Here is a 15199-nt window from a genome sequence, read left to right as displayed (position 1 = left end):
ATTCTGGCGCTCATACCAGCTTATCGACTGCTCATGGCTCAGTCGCTGAACCATGTCCTGACGGGTAACCTGTCGGCTGGCCATTTACCGACTGGTCCACCCGGTCCGCCGCATCAGGTGCCTGTCCAATTTCACACAGCTTGGCCAGGCTTGCCATGCCAGGACTGGGTAGGTCTGATCGTGGCACCTGTCACTTGTCCACGTCATGGCTGTATCGGTTGCCAGGCCAGTTGCCTGTCCAAGTCGTGACTGAGCAATACGAACCGCAGTGCCAGTCATGTGTCCATGTTGAAGCGGGCCTGTATGGACCATTGCCCTATTCATCTGACTATGCGACTATGTCAGACTGGTCCACGAGGACTGCTGCGGTAGTCGCTTGTCCATGCCACGGACAGCCTGGCCAGTTGCCCGTCTCTCTCTCAATGCATGTCCTACAATCGTCATTGGATCCTGCTTCGGTGCACTTTTCTTGTCGCAAGTGACTTTTGAGCATGTTAAAAATTTCCTTGCGAAAAGAAAAATCACCAAAACTCTTGGCGAAAGTCTGACGGACATTTGGCAAACGTTTGCGACCTTGAACGTGTGACAAGCCCTGACGTGAGCAATCATTCACTATCTTTGCCGAGAGCAGCAAATGTTCAGCCCCCTGTGGGATAGGAGCTTGAGGGCAGAATAAATGGCACTTCATATACTGTGTGAAAAGTCACAATGTGTATCTTGCACAGAGAAAATGTGATGACACTCAAATGCAGGCAATATCTCCGATAACCACATGTACCTTGTTACAAAACTAGAAATTAAATCATGGACTTGCATTATTTTTTTTATATTTTGGTGTACTCAGGCCAAAGTACTGATGTGTTCTGCTGCTTTCAGTAAACATCATACAGACATTTGTCTTGGTGTTGGACAGCTACATTACCATACAATGCAACAGCAGTACAATCAACTCATAGGTGGTCAAAATATTCTGAATTGTGTAAAAAGGAAAGTGATCAAGTCATGCTCCGTTCAACGCCAAGCAACCACCCTCATTCATTCAAGATTTATGCACGATGCGCTACAATACGCCAAAGCAGCTCTCAAAGTGCTTCAGCGGAAACAGATTTTTGTCAAGAGCTGCCTACCACACTTGACAAAACCAGAAATTGGCAATTCATTCGTATGTTAATTTTCCTTCTCCTCTCATTGTTTTATGCCCTTCTTTTATCACAATCACTTCTTCCCTGCACTGGTTCAAATTGCAGAGTACATAGATGTTTTTTTTTAATGCAACTGAGAATAATAGACTAATTGAGAGAAAATTGACTCTAATCTTTTCCATTATTAATGGGACAAATTGAGAGAAAATCAATAGAAATAAACGGCACTATACATTGCATGGTGAATAACAGACATTGAAAATTATTGTAAGAATAGACACAAGTACAGAGATGGATTCTTTTGGAGGTTGTTTTAACTTACCAACTTAAACATGGTCTAGCAGTTGAAGAGCAGTGGACCACCAAGCACTTCCAAAACTAAAAAGTGAAAAAGACAGGGACATAAAACGGAAGGGTATTAATTGCTGTCAGGTGATCATTCTTGAGAGAGGACGAGTATCTAAATTTTAATATTGAAAATGTTTGAAAAAATATGGATGCAAATACAAAAAAAAACAGCAACTGATCATACCTTCTGATATTTAGAAAATTATTCTCTTTGAGAGAATAATACACTTCTGCAGTGGCACTGATTTAAATTACTAATGTCAGTCAGTTATCACCAAAGGTGAATTTTTTTTCAAATTAACATCTTTGGGAGCAGATCGTAGGAAAGGCAATTTTTTTTTTTATAAATTACTGAAAATGCATTTCACTCTTCAATATTTTGAAGACTTTTTCCCCCGGGAAAACACATAATGTAAAGCTCCCAAACATGGCTATGTACGAACTAAAGTGATCAGCCAATAATTGAGGCATTTCCAATTTTGACACGTGAGTGAGATATTTCCCCGCTTTGTAAGGAACTGCAACTTTAAAATCCCTTCACAAGGCTTTATATTCCCTGTGCAAAAAGTCCTTTGCCTTGTTCTTTTTGCATGTCAGCCTTTATTTGAGAGCTCTGGGAGGCTGGGATTTATCTTTCTTTTTGCAAAACACTTGAATTTCTGCTCTCGAGTCCTGAACTCGTTGTACCACTATTCATAAACTGAGCCATCTGACAGCTGTGTTGGAGCCTGTGCCACAATGTTCAGTTTCACACTCCTCCAAAGTACAGTTCAGATAGTTTACCATTTACTGCTCTTACCCTGTTTATGTTAAATATTCTAGCAGCGTCAACAGTTTGCCGTCGATGTTGATGCCATTTTTTTGTGCAGGCTAAGACAATATATCCTGATCTATATAATTCATTTGCCTTTCTGGTTTGTCATTCAATTTTGTATTTGTTCATTTCTAAAGATATTAGAACATTTGTTGCTTCATTTTCTTGCCAGTTCAATTCAAGATTGTTCAGCCATGCAGAAAAATCTGAAGATTCATTTCGGGTGTATCCCGGTTTGCTCTTATTTTGTCATTCCAATATCAACATGTTTAAACACTTTGCTGTAAAGCAAATCACGGCCCAGAAGAAAGTTAAAATTGTCCTTGATCACCCTGTTCGGCTTAAGAGAGCGGCCACAGTTTAAAAAGATACTTTGGCTTCCCAACACTTTGCCGAAATGTGTGAAATAATGAATTTAATCCTATGCAACACAATCACGAAATCATTTTAAAATTACCTGTTGGATGTCAATGTATTGTTGTTATTCAAGATGTGTCAGAAATGTACAAAAATTTCCTCAAGGATGTTAAGCCATGACTCAAACTCCTCTGCCTCTAACTGGGTAGTCCATGGTTGATTAGATGATTTTCCTGAGGGATCTAGGAGTCAATTAAGTGACAGGAGGCAAAAGACCGAGTGAAGATGTAAGCAGCAAAGTTAGCTTCTAGTGCTAACTACAAGTGAGCTAACCAGACTATATTTCTGTGTGTAGATACAATAAGCGATAGAGCTGGAAATGCAGATAAATATACTGTATATAGTGCAATTGTCTGGCGACTAGTTCGGGAAGGACACTGCCTCTTGCCCAAGGACATCTCCGAGAGGCTCCAGCACATCCATGACCCAAGTGAAGATAAGTGATACAGAAAATGGATGGATGAATGCACTGCATATGAATCGTGTATATCACAGAGAACATTGGTAGTTTAATTATCAATGATTTGTTTAAAGTGGTGGAAGAGAGATAAAATGGTTGGAGCGGGGTGCTGAAGAGTTTCCAGGAGCATGTGGTTGGCACCTAGCAGTGATAATGAGACACATCTCACCCTGTCACCTCTCCACCACTATGACACCTGCAGCAGCTTTCAACTCGCCCACGCTGGCATCCAAATATAAGTTCATCTGTCGGTTTGTATGACAAGGTTAAGTTAGTGTGATCACTTCCCAATGTTATACTGTACAATACTATAGTATACTAAGGTATACTATAGTATAGTATAGTATTAGCTGGAGGCGAAAGGCAGCTACACCGTCAGAGCCGCCTTCTATGCCATCAACACAAGTCTCTTCGCCTCTCTCAGAAGGCAACGCTGTTGAATGTGAATTACTGTATGAGGTTTTATCATGAAATATTTAAGTAAATATGTGTACTGCTCTAATCTTTGTCTCAAATATCTAAAGTATAAATACTGTATACATATTTTTTTAAAAACCCTCCCTCGCGGCTTTTCGCTTATCACGGTGGGTCCTGGTCCCCATTTACCACGATAAGTGAGGCATCGCGGTGTAAATAAAATTCCCTAGCCTTGTCCTCATATGTATATATTGGAATGCCCTTCAATGTGGACAGAAGGATGCATGCAACCACTGATGCAATCTGTTCGTTCTTAATAAACCAAAGTGGCAATTACCACACGCTCATAGGCGTTACTGTTGGCCACAATCCCACAATCATGACATGCCGTCTCAGACGTCACCCGGCCAAAACAAGGTCTGTGTCAGGTGCTGGGGAACCAGAGCACCTTGATGAAAAATGGGCTACTGGAACAAAGCGGAGATGGGCGAGATGCGATAACATGGCGCTGTTGGAATGCTATTACTCAAGCAACCCTAGTCAGAGGGGTTACATGCAGAGAATGTGGGCTAAATGGTTACTTCGAAACCCACAGTCACGGTTGACCACAAAACAACTAGTAGCTCAGTGTTCCAACATCCACAAATGGCAACTGCTATCACAACTTGAGATTGATGAGGTACAACGCAGGTTCCATGGACCCAGGCTGCCAGATCAGAGGAGAAGGTCATATCAGAGATTGGGAGGAAAGTCCAATGAATTCAGATGATGAGATTGGAAGGCCAGCCCCAATGAATGAAATGCTGAGCGAGGCAGCAACTGACCTGAAAGCTAAAATCACGGCGAGAATGAAAGCTCGGCTACCTAGAAACCGATTACAACGGCTATGTGAAGTACCACCTGAAAGTCTCATGGAAAGTGTGAATGCAGCACTGAGGGTGATCCCTACCGTAACAATCATGGAAACCAATGAGCTGATATACGCTTCAGCATCAGTGATCCTAGAGATGCTTGGCGATAAGAGCAACCATGGGAGCCATGAGATACGTTACCCACCATGGAAAGGACTGTTGGAGGCTAACATCAAGGCGGCTCAGAAAGATGTGAGCCAATTGACGAAGGCCCAGAGAGGTGTGATGAAAAGGCCGATACCCAAGAGGTACATCCAGATGACCATACCTGAAGCACTAGAAACTGCCAAACAAAGGCTCCAAGCCTTGTCCAGCTGCCTAAAGCGGTACACAAAAGAGAATGAGGCCAGACGAATAAACAGGCGGTTCGCAACACAACCTGCGAAAGTGTACGCTCAGTGGCATGGTCCGAACAACAGAGCTGACCCACCAAGACAGGAAACTGAAAGGCACTGGAAAGGCAAATAGTAGAAGGAGGTTGCACATAACAGCAGTGCACAATGGCTGGTGACCCTGAGAGAGGAGCACAGCAACCTCCCTGAACAGAACCCAGTTATCATACAGTGGCAGACATACAGGAAAGAGTCTTAGATATGAAAAACTGGACAGCACCAGGCCTGGACATGGTCCACACCTACTGGCTAAAGAAACTCACAGCACTCCATGATCGCCTAGCAGCACAAATGATCCAGCTTCTGAGGGATGGGACTCACCCAGGATGGCTAACCAAGGGGCGAACCATCCTAAAGGATCCCTCAAAAGGTGCAGTCCCATCCAACTATCGGCCAATAACTGGTCTCTCCACAACATGGAATGTCATGTCAGGCATCATTGCAGCTGAGATAAGTGGACACATGGATCAATACATGAGCGAAGCACAGAAGGGCATTGGTAGAGATACCAATGGAGCCAAACACTAGCTCCTGGTTGACAGAACAGTCGCACAAGACTGCAGGTCCCGACGTACCAACCTCTGCACAGCCTCGATTGATTACAAGAAAGCCGATGACTCAATGCCACACACATGGATCACTGAATGCTTGGAGTTGTACAAGGTGAACAGGATCAAGAGCCTTCGTTGCGAACTCGATGAAGATGTGGAAAACCACACTTGAAGCCAATGGCAAGCCACTTACCCAAGTGTCCATCAAATGTGGCATATACCAAGGTGATGCACTCTCCCCACTGCTGTTCTGCATAGGACTCAACCCATAAGCCAAGTAATCACCAAGACAGGCTATGGATACCGCCTCAGAAATGGAGCTACAATCAGACACCTACTCTACATGGATGACATAAAGCTGTATGCTAAGAGCGAAAGGGACATAGATTCTCTGATCCACACAACCAGGATCTACAGCAGCGACATCGGGATGTCATTCGGGATTGAGTAATGTAGTCGGATGGTGAATTAGAGAGGAAAGGTAATCAGCTATGCCCTATCAGTGAGCAGATACCCTGCAGGAATAATAAGGTGGCCAAAGGAAGAGATTCAGACCACTGACGTTAAGACCCGAAAGCTCCTAACCATGCATGGAGGGTTCCATCCCAAATCCAGCAACCCAAGACTGTACGCGCTCCCAAATGATGGAAACATCAGAAAGAAGGAACACGAGAAACACCAAGGGCTCAAAGAGGAGCTTGAGAGAGCCTGGAAGGTAAAGGTGACAGTCGTGCCTGTGGTGGTCGGAGCACTCGGGGCAGTGACCCCCAATCTAGATGAGTGGTTGCAACAGATCCCGGGAACAACATCGGACAGCTCAGTCCAGAAATGTGCAGTGCTGGGAACAGCAAGGATACTGCGCAGAACCCTCAAGCTTCCTGGCCTCTGGTAGAGGACCCGAGCTAAATGAGGGACGGACACCACCCGAGGGGTGAGACGAGGATGACATTATTTAACCTTACATCGATCTGTGCTGTGCTGTACAACATGTAAAAAAAACATTTTCAAGAAGACAGTCACTCTTTCCTGGAATGTTTTTTTGTTGTTGTTTGTGTTTGTTTGTTTGTTTCCATGCTCATGTCCATGTGAAATATTTTGTGGTATTTTTCCTGGCTCTTCCCAGGTCCACACTGATCCTTTGTTTTCTTCTTTGCTATGGTTGAAAACAAAACAACAACAACAAATATTTGTACAGCGTGCTAATTCCTCCTCTTTGGTTCACTTGTCTGCCCTCCTCATAACAGGTTTTGTTTCTATCCCTCAGCTGGATGTCTTTTCACTCTGCCAAGAAGACAGACTAACATTTTGCATGTAGGAGGGCTGGCTGAGCTGTACTGTTCCTTTCCATATTTATGACTGAGAGGTGTGCAAGGATTTACTCCCACACCTCCTCCTGAATTGCCGTTTTCTCCCTCAGCTTCCATTCATGTTCTCTCTTTCCATCCCTCAGAGATTCCACTGCGCTTACGAATCACTGAGGGATTCCACTATACCTGAAGTTCATAGGCTTGCGTCTCAAGCATGACACCTAATTCCCCATTCCATTGTAACTTTTTATATCTGTGGTGTATAAATTCAAGAATTATTTTATGTTTGCAAAACGTTTTGAACCAGATTTACTAAAAGGTTTGCGCAAGAAAAAACGGGCACAAAACCTATTTCTCAAAAATTGTAGAATCCACAAATCAAGCACACCCAGTATTACCGGGCCGCCCGTGGTCGGAAATCACTGTGGAAATGTCAACTTAATATGTGGATCACTACGCTTGTAGAAGCCCAATTTATACTTTTATTGTTGCTTTCAGATCCATATTTAATGTCTCATTAATCTTAAGAATTATCACAAAAATATTATAATCCCCAAAATAAGAACAGTTAGAAATATCACAATAGCGTTCTCGCAAAAAAAAATAAATGTATTTGTTGTTTTATTAAAACTCAAAGTGAAAATGTTTTCTGGATGCGTTTACACGACCAGAGACCTTTGGAAAGCAAAAACACCAATCTGAAAACACTGGGGTCAAAGTGGAGGTTTTGTCAACACAAAATGAGGAAATATTCTAAAATGTAGGATGTGACCATGCACTACTTGGTCACATTCATTCATTGATGAATATCATCGGCCTGTTACGTTTGTACCGATGAGGATTACTTTGTTACTGTGCGCTACAGTTTTTTACAATTTTCCCAGTGTGGGACGAATAAAGGATATATTATCTTACAGAGACCCAGTCCTCCCTCCAATTTTTAATCCAAATTTATAACAACTTGGTGTTAAAATACAGAGTTAAATAAATCACTTTCAATGATACTTTCAAAAACCGAAAAAAAAATAATTGCATTTTTACTCTCGCATTCTTGTGAAACATTTTTCCAAAAAAAAATAAATCTTTAAAGTACTGCTTTCAAAGTCAAGTCCCGGGGGGGCCAGATCTGGTCCGCCACATCATTTTAATGTGGCAAATCATGCGCCAACTTCCATGACCCTTGCTTAAATCTGGACCAAAATTTCTAATTGTCATATGTAATAAATAACCGTGATAATACAATGTAATGATTAAAAATGTATTCGATTTCACTGTCGTAAGTGCCCTCCCGTAACATAACTCCAAAGAAGCCCGCGACAAAAATGAGTTTGACACCCTTGCTTTAAAGTCTGTTCACTAAACTTACAAATGATTTTTCAAAAAAAAAAAAAAATCAGGGTTTAGCTCCACTGTGAATAATAATTTTCATTTACTCTGGTAACACTTCCAAAATACCTTTTTCATCATCACTCATGGCATGTTGAGTACTCGACGGATAATTAGATCTGCCATCTTTCAACTCTCACGAAACAAACTGAATTGTCCAAAGTGCAAAGCTAGCAACTTTTGTGGTCCTTCCGAGAAAAAGTGACAATAAAAAAATGTAACTCCGCCCCCAAATGCAAAGCACTGATGCAGTCAAATTCTCAGCATTCGAGCGTAGCAATCCAAGCTAAGAAAACACCGTCATGCTCCTGTCAATAACTTGCTAGTTCAACGTATTTTGGAATATTTTTTTCTCATTTATCATCTTTCCATTCAGGCCTTACTTTTACAACTTCATTTAAAAGCATACTCCGTACTGTATTATGCAAATGAGCGCATTACTAATCTTGTGACCTTGAAATACGTACTGGCTGAGAGAAGTCATCATCGCAGTTTTCTATTGTAATGTTAAATGCATTTTAAATACATTGTTTTCACAACATTAGCATAGAACGTAATGACAAATGTGTTGTGTTAAAAGATCCCAAAGTCCTAATTGAATCAGAACCAACAGCGCAAATGCCGTGATCCTGCTGCAGCACAAAGCAACGAGGCACTATGTAGGATTCGGCAACTAGTTTCCATGAATGGCCAAACGTTTTCCTTTTAACATTTGAACTGCTGGTGAACAGCGTTGAAACATCAGTGATGTCGGAACCAATCAAAAATGCACACAAGCTTTCACATTAAAAAAAAAAAAACGTAAAAAACGTCTACCAGCCACCTAGCAGCCGCGGCACCCCAAGCCTCAACAGTACAAGAGATTTTTTTTTTTTTTTCCATTTCAAATCTAAGGCGGTGTTGTAGAGAGCTGGAATCCTGAAAACTGTGTCACTGTATTTTTGGACCTGACCGTGTGTGTGTGTGTGTGTGTGTGTGTGTGTGTGTGTGTGTGTGTGTGTGTGTATACACACATATATATATATATATATATACACATACATGTATATATACGGCGGCCCGGTAGTCCAGTGGTTAGCACGTCGGCTTCACAGTGCAGAGGTACCGGGTTCGATTCCAGCTCCGGCCTCCCTGTGTGGAGTTTGCATGTTCTCCCCGGGCCTGCGTGGGTTTTCTCCGGGTGCTCCGGTTTCCTCCCACATTCCAAAAACATGCGTGGCAGGCTGATTGAACACTCTAAATTGTCCCTAGGTGTGAGTGTGAGCATGAATGGTTGTTCGTCTCTGTGTGCCCTGTGATTGGCTGGCAACCAATTCAGGGTGTCCCCCGCCTGCTGCCCGAGGACAGCTGGGATAGGCTCCAGCACCCCCCGCGACCCTAGTGAGGATCAAGCGGCTCGGAAGATGAATGAATGAATGAATGTATATATACATATATATATATACACATATATATATATACACACATATATATATATATATATATATATATATATGTATATACACATATATATGCGTGTGTGTGTGTGTATATATATATTATATATACATACATATGTCATAACACATGTATATATGTGTTACGACACACAGACACACAGACACACACACACACACACAAGGCAGGTGTGCGGTGCCCAGTCACCAAATGTGCAATAGTCCACTTTGGTCACGTTTGGCTGAATTGTTTGTTGTGTAAGCGGTCTGTAGGTGTCCAAAAATGGAGACACTCAATGCTCCTCTAAGTCAACCTGAAATAAATATGCAATCAATCATTACATTAGATCAGATTGTTGAAATCTTTTTCGTGAATACTGCAAACATTAGGCTGGCGCCGCACAGTTTGATATGCTCATCGGCGCGAACGTGATCAAGATTTCGACGACTTAATCATGGACGAAAATGTTCTCTAGTATTACTTTGGGACGTGCAACATTGCATGGAGAAATGTACTGCAGAGCTCAAAGCTGCAGCATTTACAACAGCGTAGCCTGGACGGGAGTGAGAAATGATGAGAAATTACCCCTATTCTGTAAAATAATTGTACCTGGAGCATGATGTTAGAAATTAAGATTTGTAGGGGGCTACAATTATGTAGAATCGCAATATATTTGTTAAGGATTTCCAACTTATTTAAAAAACCTGCTCAGTCAAACCGTGCCGTAAATGTGATAAATTGTTTCCATTTTTATATCGTTTTTTTTTTTTTTAGTATTATGCAGCTTGAATCTTTTTTGAATCGATATCCGTGTGCTCCGTGCCGAAATAACTCCCCGAATTTGGCTAAAAAGGGGCTAACATGCATGTACAGTATCAGCGTACACCCGTGATCTTGCGCAATCATAAAAGAGATTTCGGTTTGGGGCTTTTTGAAAATGGTTGCGTTGAATTTTGGTTGTCCGATGAGAGCCATTACCTGGAGTGATTAAGAGTCTTCAATGTTACAACATTAAGTACATTTGAGTATTCATTGCAGTCCGGTTCTACGAGAATTATTTTAAAAAAGCTAATAAAAAATGAAAATATAATTGACTTTCAATAAACCGAACATTGCCCTGCGATTGGCTGGTGACGAGGCCAGGGCCCAATCCACCTCTCAACCCGAAGTCGTATGAGGAGAGGCAACGTCTGGATAAATGAGACAATGGTCGATGCTAGTTCACGCAACAGAAGCATTGTGACAAATACACGGCTGCGCACCGTTGAATTCAATGGTGCATTTTAGGACTTTCAAGTTTCCAATTTTCGCTTGGGTTGCGAGAGGCAACACCATCATTTTTTCATACTACGTTTTTCCCCCCAAAGGAAATTTTAACCTGGAGCAAAGAAAAAAACGCCCACTCCCAGCCAACATGCAACACCGCTCCTCCCGTGATGTACGCGATGTGAGATGAGGTTGCGTAAAAAGGCATCGCTAACAAGATCACAATCCTTTCTTCCTCACCTTTTGAGCCAATTATCAGTTATATCGAGAGCGTTTTTAGGGATTCACTTCAACCCTTGTGCTCGCAGTGGATGTAAATCATTTTATGTAACTTAACATACAATTTTACAAAAATTGTAAAAATATTATTCCAGAATATTTATTTTCATTTCAAACACTCGACATGTTCACTAGCATCAGTGCTATACATACACATAGTTATTATTTTCTTTGGATTTTTGCCCTCTCTGGACAATAAAAGCGGTACTGTGCTCTGACCTATATATATATATATATATATATTATATATATATATACATACATATATATATATGTATAAATATATATACACACATATATATATATATCTATATCTATCCTTGGGTGGTGTCCGTCCCTCATTCAGCTCGGGTCCTCTACCAGAGGCCAGGAAGCTTGAGGGTACTGCGCAGTATCCTTGCTATATACTGTGTGCGTGTATATATATATATAAAAACATGGAATATTGGAATATTTGGAATATTTGATATCACACAATTTTTATGCTTTGTCTTTGATTTAAGGATGACAACACGCAAAAATGGACACATTGTAACGCAAGGGGCGTTACTGATGCTAGGTTATTAGCCTACCATTCTGAAGCTAGTTTATATGGTGCTGCTCTACTCTGACATCACCGCCCCTGGCAAAGATGATGATGATGACACAAAAAAGTAACACCAGGAGCAAGTGCTTTAAACATTATTAAGGTTTTTTTTTTCCCCTGCTGTTGTAACGTTGAAATGATTCACAAACTGAATAATTTCACGACAATGATTGGCTACCCAACCAGTTCAGGGTGTAAACCCGCCTACTGCCCGGAACCTTTTGGGATAAGCTGCTGCACGCCCTGTGACCCAAGTGAAGCTAAGCGGTTTGGAAAATGGTAAGGATGGGTGAATTGGCTACGTGGAGTCCATTTTAAACTGATCAGAATACATATCAGCTGTGCTGAATATACAACCATATATGGAGAAGTTAAATACATATTTATCTCATACTTATATTTCTGACCTCATACCTTAGGAATGCACAGCACTTCCCACTTTATATGGATAAAAGCGCAATTTTTTTGAAGCACATTTCAGGATCATCTCCATGGAAGTGAAACTAATGCTCTCCGTTGCATTTCCATTGTTGGAAGCTGACAATATAAAATTAGATTTAACAAATCTAACGATGTGTGGTAGCGCTACCACCATGCTCGATGTTTTTAAGTACATTAATTTGGGCGCGAGACGCTACAGTCTGGACAAAGTTACATTTCATATCATCTTTAGAGTTAGCATTCTTTGTGCTTTTTTATTTTTATTAATTTACAATAATTATTAAAAGAGGTGTGTGTGTGTGTGTCCTTCGTATTAGTTTAGATTCTTAAATGCTGCATCCATATATAAACTGAAGATCTGAAACTCTGTGCTGAGGTATCCAAACAGGCAGAAAGCTTGAGGGCAATTTAATAAAAAAATATATATTTTGTCAGTACCAAGAGAAGAAACCAAGGACTTTTTTTTTAACATCCGTGGAAGACAGGCTGCATTTCAAGCATTTCCCCACCATGTCGGGCCAAAACACTTTATAAGATCACTATTAAGCAACCAAGAACGTCAAGATGCATGCAGCACAGGGCACAACGGCTGCGCATTGTACGGAGAAAAAAAAACACCACAAAAAAAAAAAATGTTACGGGGCAGCAGACCACGTGTATTAAGTTTGGAGGGGGCGGGGGTGGGGGAGGGTTCTGAACATGAATCTTCATCCTTTCATTTATTCAATCTAAAATTCTAAAAAGAAAGGCAATAATACAACGACTGAGATCATCTTCTGCGATGGTAGAAATTTGCTTTTCGACATCACCTTTACCTTTCGTGCTCTCGCACGCACGCACGTACCCACGCACGCACACACACACACACAGACAGACGCATTTCGACTTTCTCTCTTACCTCAATCTTACTTCAAATTGAATATCTAACAGCCGTGTCTTACAATTCATTTATTTGTACTGTGCTAGGACGATCTCTGTTAATTTCCTTGACAGAAAAAAACGGTTATATATATTTCCTGAGATAAATATTTGGATTTTTTAACATTGCAGTTAAAATAACAGGACAGCAAGAGAGTGACTTCTTCTATTTTCATTGTAGTTTGATGGAACACACACAGCTTGTACATCAGAGACACATTTTCACCATCTGGTAAGATTTAAAATAAAATAAAAGATCCTAGAGATGGCAAAACGAAGATTTGAAGGCATGTAGTATATATATATATATATATATATATATATATATATATATATATTATATATATATATTAGTATTTGGCAGATGCTCAGCGAATTATTGTATCCTATAATTCCTTTCTAAAACAGCTCTCTATGTAACATGGAACGACTTTTTTTAGGGAAGATTGACATCTCATGTGCCCAAGGTACAAACAATTTCTAGAAAGTAATTTAGCACATTAAAAAAAAAACCATCTCTTAATTAGGCGATCTCGTGATTAGGTGATGAAGTGTTAACCTACCTGTCCGTCCCAACGCGGTCTCTTCCTCTTCTATGAGGCCGGTTCCTTTACACAAGACGAAAAAAAAAAAAGAAAAGGAAAAAGGAAAGAAATTTCTTCCATTCACATTGGCAAAATCGGTCCCCCCGCCTCCTCGCTGTTTAATTAGCAAAAGGTCAAATAAACAAGATCGCGAAAGCTCGTAAATGGCCAATTGTGAACGCGCGCCCTCCTTTTTCAGCACTTTGGTGGCCATCCAAATAATTCTGCTCTCCGGCTATCTTAATGAGCCCAAAAGCAAACGCGTAGCGTTAATATCGTTAAAATGCCTGTTTGAAAAGTGTGTGCTTTCTAGAAATATAAGCTCCGCCCATGCGAAGATGAGCCTGATGGATAATTCATGTCCGGTGCGACGCGATGTACGCGCAGCTGGCGGCACCTCAAAATCAACAATGAAAGAGTGGCGGTGATGGAATCCGCTGTCCGAACGGCTGTCAAACACAGCTCAAAGTAACAAAGATTCAAGCGCTTCAAGTTTTTTTTTTTTCTCTCTTCCAAAGTATAGTTCAGGTCACAAAAGGTGAACCGAGCGTTCGCCTCTGCTCATTCGCATTAATAAAGTCGAAGCGAGAGAAAAAGAAAAAAGGGGGGCGGCTGCTCGCCAGTCGATGCGAGAGGCAAGTGCTGCCCTCTGCAAGTGGGAGACGACGGCACAATCGCATCTCCCATCCCGGTAAAAAAAAAAAAAAAAAATGATGATGATATGCCAAGCGAGGCAGAAGCGGACTGCTGGGGATCCCCCCCTGCTGCGTCCAATCCTGACGTCGCCAGCTAAGGTGGCGTGCGCGAGGGCGCGGGGAACTACGAGCGCGCGCGTGCCCGCGATTGTCTCTCTGAATGACGGTTCGAATAGAGAGCGGTGGGGGTGGGGGTGGGGTGAGGTCAGCCGTGATATTGAACTTACATGCCCTTAGCGGTGACAGGTGAAGGCAGAGGTGCGACAGCAGCAACGAGATTGTAAGACGCTCACTTAATGAGGTGTTTTCAGCTTGCTTCTGACAACCTGCACACGGGCAAAGGTTGTGGAGAAAGTCGAATACCGACCCCAACATCGTAGTGATATCAGGTACACGTTCAGGGGGGGGGCATCTGGGGATTTAGTGCCGTTGGGGTGTGTGCGCGCGTGCGTATGTGCGTGTGAGTGTGAGGGTTTGTGTGTGCGTGCGTGCGTGTGTGTGTGTGTGTGTGTGTATGTGTGTGTGCGTGTGTGTGTGCGTGTGTGTGTGTGTGCGTGTGTGTGTGTACGTGTACGTGTGTACGTGTGTATTGTGTTTGCGTTAATGTGTGCGTGTGTGTGTATATGTGTGTATGTGTGTATGTGTGTGTATGTGTACGTGTGTATGTGTGCGCGTGTATGTGTGTGGGTGCGTGTGTGTTTGTGCGTGTGTATTGTGTTTGCGTTAATGTGTGCGTGTGCGTGTGTGTACGTGTGTATTGTGTTTGCGTTAATGTGTGCGTGTGTGTGTATATGTGTGTATGTGTGTGTGTATGTGTACGCGTGTATGTGTGCGCGTGTATGTGTGTG

The 15199-nt window shown here is 41.9% G+C and overlaps 1 protein-coding gene across 7 annotated transcripts in view; it reads right to left on the bottom strand.

Moving 5' to 3' along the window:
• The window catches only part of LOC127612901 (teneurin-3), a 205720-nt gene extending 191817 nt beyond the window's left edge, over window positions 1–13903 (bottom strand). For 4 of the 7 annotated variants that reach the window (XM_052083740.1, XM_052083741.1, XM_052083745.1 and 1 more), the window contains exons 1-2: window positions 13636–13903; window positions 1465–1520 (exon numbers count right to left, since the gene is read on the bottom strand). The gene's annotated coding sequence lies outside the window, so the exon portion shown is untranslated. The remainder of the gene's footprint in view (window positions 1–1464; window positions 1521–13635) is intronic. The other 3 variants (XM_052083742.1, XM_052083743.1, XM_052083748.1) reach the window with 1 other exon arrangement.
• Between the last annotated feature and the right edge of the window lie 1296 nt (window positions 13904–15199).

Source organism: Hippocampus zosterae, chromosome 13 (genome assembly GCF_025434085.1).
Source record: "Hippocampus zosterae strain Florida chromosome 13, ASM2543408v3, whole genome shotgun sequence".
Lineage (NCBI taxonomy): Eukaryota > Metazoa > Chordata > Actinopteri > Syngnathiformes > Syngnathidae > Hippocampus > Hippocampus zosterae.
Note: the sequence above shows the minus strand (reverse complement) of the source record. Positions and strands in the feature narration are given on the sequence as shown.